This window comes from Bombus bifarius, unplaced genomic scaffold (assembly GCF_011952205.1).
Source record: "Bombus bifarius isolate JDL3187 unplaced genomic scaffold, Bbif_JDL3187 scf7180000010252, whole genome shotgun sequence".
Lineage (NCBI taxonomy): Eukaryota > Metazoa > Arthropoda > Insecta > Hymenoptera > Apidae > Bombus > Bombus bifarius.
This window is the reverse complement of record NW_022885576.1, coordinates 1,070,821-1,077,096: the sequence shown is the minus strand read 5'-3', so window position 1 is coordinate 1,077,096 and position 6,276 is coordinate 1,070,821. Positions and strand designations below refer to the sequence as shown.

The 6,276-nt window shown below is 34.0% G+C and overlaps 1 non-coding gene across 1 annotated transcript; it reads left to right on the top strand.

The window, feature by feature from the left end:
* Positions 1–858: 858 nt before the first annotated feature.
* On the top strand, positions 859–961 carry LOC117216246. Its single transcript, XR_004489333.1, has one exon. It is a non-coding gene; the product is annotated as a U6 spliceosomal RNA (small nuclear RNA).
* The last annotated feature ends 5,315 nt before the right edge of the window (positions 962–6,276 follow it).

Sequence of the window (6,276 nt, the reverse complement as noted above, 5' to 3'; positions counted from 1 at the left end):
GATACACAGGCAGAATATATAGTCTTTGTTTTTGATACGCCAGTGTCAGATATGAATTGTTGCTTAGAAATGGATATATCATTATTAGATGCTCTTTTTAACATGCCGGTTCGTATCCTTATAATTTTTTAGAATCTTCGACCTCAAAATGTCGCTACAAAATAGAAAACGAAGAGCAATTTGAAAAACACTATCGTGCTCTGAGTGTGAAATTTAATTTAAAATATATCACACTACATTGCATTATTAATTATTAAATTAGACGATTAAAGTCAAAGTATATGCGTCATATCTTTAAGAAAAATTATAATTTAATTATCAAAAACTTCGTTCCAATGTGCTTGCGTAGAGAACAGCATTATCCGCCACAAATTGCAGTTTTGTATCGTTTACGCGTAATTCGCGTTAAACTCTGCCGTACAAAGAAACAGCCTCGCGCAAAATTCAACCTTACCTAAGAGGTTAATGTAATAGATGTAGTATCGTGGAAAGAAGAGCCTGTGGTGGCACTCGATAGCAAATATCACCACTCGACACCAACTAGTGTCAGACGACGGTAGCCCAGTGATTAGCGCCTTAGATTGCGAACGTTCGGAACCCGGATTTTCGAATCCCGGCGACCGGAGTCCGATTTTTCTTCCGCGATACAAGAAATGAGAAGAAGAGCGGCTGTACCCAGCAGCGACATTTACAGCGCCAAGCGCAGCTCAAAGATATTACATAGGCAATAAAATAAGTACTCTTGCGTGTGTAGTACATCGGTGCGTTTGATAGGTGGCCTATAAGATATTTGCTTTCTCACTAGTTGTCGCAAAAGTAATGTGTTGCTTTATATACAGGAAACAAATCGTACCTTACGTGCTTCCTTCGGTAGTACATATACTAAAAGTGGAACGATACAGAGAAGTGTTAGCGTGGCCCCTGCGCAAGGGTGACATGCTTGTGCAAACTCGTGATGTTCCATTGAAATATGTTGTTATACGCATATTACAGTGTATGAGTGTGGTATGAGTTTTTGTGAGTACGTGTGTGGCAGGGATCCCTCAACGAAAGAAGAGAAAATGTAACATGGCAAGAGGAGGAGAGAAGTGACACTAGAAGAGAATAATCTTGTAAACCACGTGCCTAAATAAATAACAAATCTTTTTATTTATAATGAATTCCTACATATTTTTTCCGCAATTACGATCCATAATTCTCAACACGTAATATGCATTCAGTGTAACAAGAATCTCATATGATAAATAGTTAATGTTTTATTTGAGATAACTTAAGTTTGTGATAGAGGAAGTCATATAGGCATTCCGTCTTTTTGCAATTACGAGGTTTCTCGGAGTGAAAAGTTTATTATTATATATTATAATGATTCCCTTTTATCCGTTTTAATTTTCTTTTTATCTTGTTGGAGTTTGCTTCCATGTTGTTTTTTGTATTTATACGACGCTATAACGAAGACTCTGTATCGGTACCATTGACTCCCTGGAATGTTGTTTAACTTGCAGGTTAAGTAATTTATATGTTCACTTTTTGTTTAATTTATTTTGTTCACTTATTGCTATTGTATATTCTCCCCTTTCTCGTTATAATACTATAATAAATAGTATACAAATACTTTTTCAGAATATAAATAAATAATTATGTACATAATTATGAAATAATAATTCTTGTATGTATTTAATGATGAGGTTAATTCCTCACAATATATATAGGTAATTATGTGATTAATAATTATAAAAAGGTATAGGACGAATAATCCTATGAAAAAATCATTCTAAATGTTTACAGGGTTAAATGCATATAATTATTATTTTACAATGAATATATATGTAACTTTGAAGTTATATAAACCGTCGCATTTTTTAAAATTAATTAGCTTTTTATAAATTATACAAGAGAATATGTATCATTTTTAAGTTATACATTTGACAAAACTACCGCACCACGTCGTGCTGTAGTATATACGTATCAACTTATTCTATTCTAGGACTGCACGCCATTTTGCATTTCCCCCTTTGCATCATTTATGCGGAGCCACCTATTTTATTTTTTCCTCCCGAATTATTTCGAGATGGAAAGCGGGTCAACGGAATTTTTGAAGGAATCCGAGAAATTTACATACAAATCGTAATACATAAGCAGGGATAAGCACAATCTGACGTGTTAAGGGAATATTGCCAACTGATCTTGGAAAATATGGAAATTCGATGGGTGGGAAAGAACCGGAGGAACATCCGCCAATGCTGAACGTTCTCGATGTTCTTGGGAACCGAAGAGTCGATTTTATCGGTGCTAAAGTGTTTGACTAGCACGTTTTCTGATTGGAACTTTTAAGACAAGATGTCATGAATTTGCTTTACGCCCGTTTCGTTTCCGACGTTTTTCTCGATCCTGATGAACGTATTTTCGAAACTTCGAATTCACTTTGTGTCTGGATTTTCAGCCGTGAACAGCGGTCTTGTGTTTTTAATTTAAATAAATTTGAATAAAATGAAACATGGGAAAGGAGTTTAAAAGGTTTTGTTATTTGATTGTTCTTTTATATCGTCATATATGTTGTTCCGTTCTTGCATAGATATTTCTTTTTTAAAAATCTCGCGTTAATTTGTTACACGAGAAACGGTTGAAATGGGAACGAACAATACACTGCTTCAACTTTAAATGCTCCATTTGAATTTTGCGTAGAAATATTTATGTCAACAAGCCGGGTGACATTTTTCAAATATAAACTAGCACGACTGTTTCTTCGTGGAATCTTTATGACAAATATTTTTGAAACAATGTCGTTTCAGATGCTTCTTCCTTCTTCGCTATTCTAACGAATATTTTATTATTGGACAATTATAATTTCCATACATAGAGGCAAATAAAATTTGTTTCCTTAAAATTGGCTAATTAATTTTGGTAGCTGCGCATTCTGAAAATATATATGAACCAGTTTTACAAAAATTAGTTAATAAACCATAAATAATTTTCCAGTTTTATTCAAAATTTAATCGACGCACGAGTTACTGTTTCATACTGGTCTTGAATTGAAAAAGCACAAAAAGGGAGATAAAAAGAAGAAAAACAAGTTTTTTCAAACCACATTCGTTTAATTTTTTAAATTTTGAATTAAATTCATTCGAGTCTCTCGCAACATTCGCGATACACGGGATACGAATTCGATCCATGTACCGCACGATATCGCGCGTCGTGTAAATTAGAGCGCTAATTAATCGGAACGACCATTGACCGTGCTCGTATATGCAATCCATAGCTGCGTACGCATGTTACAAAGGAGCATCAGGTTGGTCAGAGCAAGTGGCGTTGTATGCTGTACTTGGTGTAGGGCTTTCAAACAATTTACAGAGCCTTAATTATACAGGATACACCAGTTTTTCCCACAAAATGATGCTTCATTCACTTTCCGTGCTTTACAGAGGAAAAATTTTAAAATTCGATATATTATCAATTAATTTTATATAACCAATTTCTTTCTTTTTATTTGATGTTGCCATGTATTACATGTATCTATACCTTCCTCCCTTTTGTTGGAAATTACAAAAATATTGACGGTCATATGTAAATTTATATCTTCATGGACACGACTAAAGAAATAGAATTTCTATTTATTAAAAATTATTATCAGCAATCTACTTTGAATATTTTATATTCATTCTGTTCCTTTCTGCATATTCCTATATATTCCTGTATATTCCTAACATTATACCATTGATTTAGTATGATGTTAATTATTCGCAAAGTTATCCATTAGCGTAGCGTCATATCAGAAGACAATTTGCAAATATTACAATACATAATTTCTATGTAATTATGTTCCCTCTAAAGAGAATTGAGATTGAAGTCAGAGTCCCAGCTAAACTTTGTTACGAATACGACATAGGTATTGTTATTGAATCGAAACAGTAATTTCTACTATGAGTATGAGTGGATGTTACCAGGACAAAGGGTTAATATTAATGCCATAGTACAGGTAATGACATTTTCTCAGTGAACTCGTGATTAATCGTAATTTTGATTGCGGCAAGCTAAGTAGAATTATATCAATCAAGTAAAGTCAATAACCAAAATACTATAAATACCAAAAGTTTTGTCTTTTCAAATAAATTATTTAAATTATAGATTGCCTTAGAGATTAATTTTACGCAGATACTTAAATAGAAATAGGTTTACAGATGTCCTACTTCAAGTGTTAATTTTTCTTTGAGAATCAAACATTAATCGTATATTGGTGCAATGAAATTAAGAAATTCGTAAAAAGTGGAGTTGATGGATTTGACCTTCGAGAGGCTCCTTATGAGGAACGATCAGTATTTGAGATAAAGGTGCGAAAGAAGAAAGTATGGTTATCCAAGGTTTAAGTTGGACGTGACCAAAATTCTAAAAATATCTGCATGGTATTTCTGAACTGAATGAAAGAGATTGTAGGATAGGGAAAGAGAGAACGTGCAAGTGTATGTGTATGTATATTGGGTGGAAGATGCGTGCACGGGGTTGAAATTGGGAGCCAAACTCATTTTACGTTGTCGAGTCATATCGTTGCATTCGGTTGCATATCTAAGAATTATTCTGATATATGTATACCAGGTTCATTATTTCATGCATATTTTATCTATAATAAAACAATTTCTACGAATCACGTATTTTTAATAAACATACAAAATGAACTTATTATAAATTTATTAACCAACTTGTATATGCATACAAATTTACAAAATAACATCAAAGCACGAATTATAAACAATAATATAATGCATACATTTTTCTTATGTTCGCCATTGAAAATAATCAATCTTTTTAAAAATGAAAAACAAATATGACAGAAGCAGAGAAATGTACATCTTCTATAAGATATTCTAATATCTTAACATCATGACTTGAATAATAAATTCAAATAGATTGGTTATAAAAATCACGTATATTCGATCTATATTCGTCTACCTTACAGATACATATATTCGCTAATGGATTAACTTATTAAGCAGCAAGCAATACTTATGGTTCATCATAATATTGGAAATACTTCAATTTCTTCAAATGTTATACAATCGTAGAATCTAGTTAAAAAAACAAGAAGAATATTAAACAAATCTTTGCAATTTTCTTTTACGTTATCTATGCATCTTTAAATTTCCTATAAATACATAAAAAGCTGCAATTTACTCGTAATAGACTAGCCAATCAGTCAAACAAGAGAGTCAATGAAGAAACAGTAGCATTAAATCAGAAAGAATAAAAGGTCTGTACCTCGAAGGAGAAAAAGAAGAAGAAGACGAAGAAGAGAGAAAAAGAAAGGAAGGAAAAGGTACGAGGTAAGAGAAATAGAGCCTGGATGCTTCGTTATACAAGTTTTGCAACAATACTAAAAGACTGTACCTACATGTACAATACATAGAGTATAGTAGAGTATACAGGCTGGCGCATTGGCATCCGCGCGCAAAGAGGAAGGCTAACGAGCCATGCCAGCAGTGGCGCACGTTCTAGCCATTGTTGTCGGGTAAATCGACGTCCGAATCAATTCTAATATTTCTCGCGAATCGATTGTTATCGGCATGGGTGCAATGGTTCTGCCGGCGGCGTCGCTCCGCCGCCGCTTCATAATAATAGATCTCCATGATAATGAACCGGAAAAGCGTTTCGCGATGTAGCTGCCACGGTAATTCGTCGATCCTCCACGAACGAACGCCGCTTCTAATGTTGCATTAGTGGAAGACTGGTCGAGAACGTTTCGACTTCGTCGTTTCGCGAATTAAGACTTTCGGTACGGTTCTGTTGCTACTTTTCATTCGGGATCAAAGCTGTCCAAGTTTTAAACGCGAATAGACTTCTCGGAGATTCGAGATTATGCAGCTGCGTAGTTGTGGTTCGGTTTCGGAAGGTTTGAAGAAAAGGTGGCTTCGAATCCGCTGTTTTCATTAGAGTAGAGCATTCGTAGCAATTCTAAGAATAATATGTTGTGATATTACGGTTTTAGGGAAAATAGAGTTGTCGAAAATTTGGCCGTTTTGAATTTTATTTCATTTTTATTTCATTTTGTTTCATAGAAAACCGCGACCTTGTCGTTTTTCAGAGTAGCTGAGTTAATTTTTACTCTTTCTGATCAGAATTTTTATAAAGCGCTTGGAAACCTATTCACTTCGTCGTATTGATAGTAAAAATTTCGTCTACATCGACGCATGTCATAGAAAATGGCGCACAGAGAAAAAATTAATCAGAGAAATATTTGAAAAAATGGACCGCTAGATTTTTAATAAACAGCTATTCGTACGACGGACG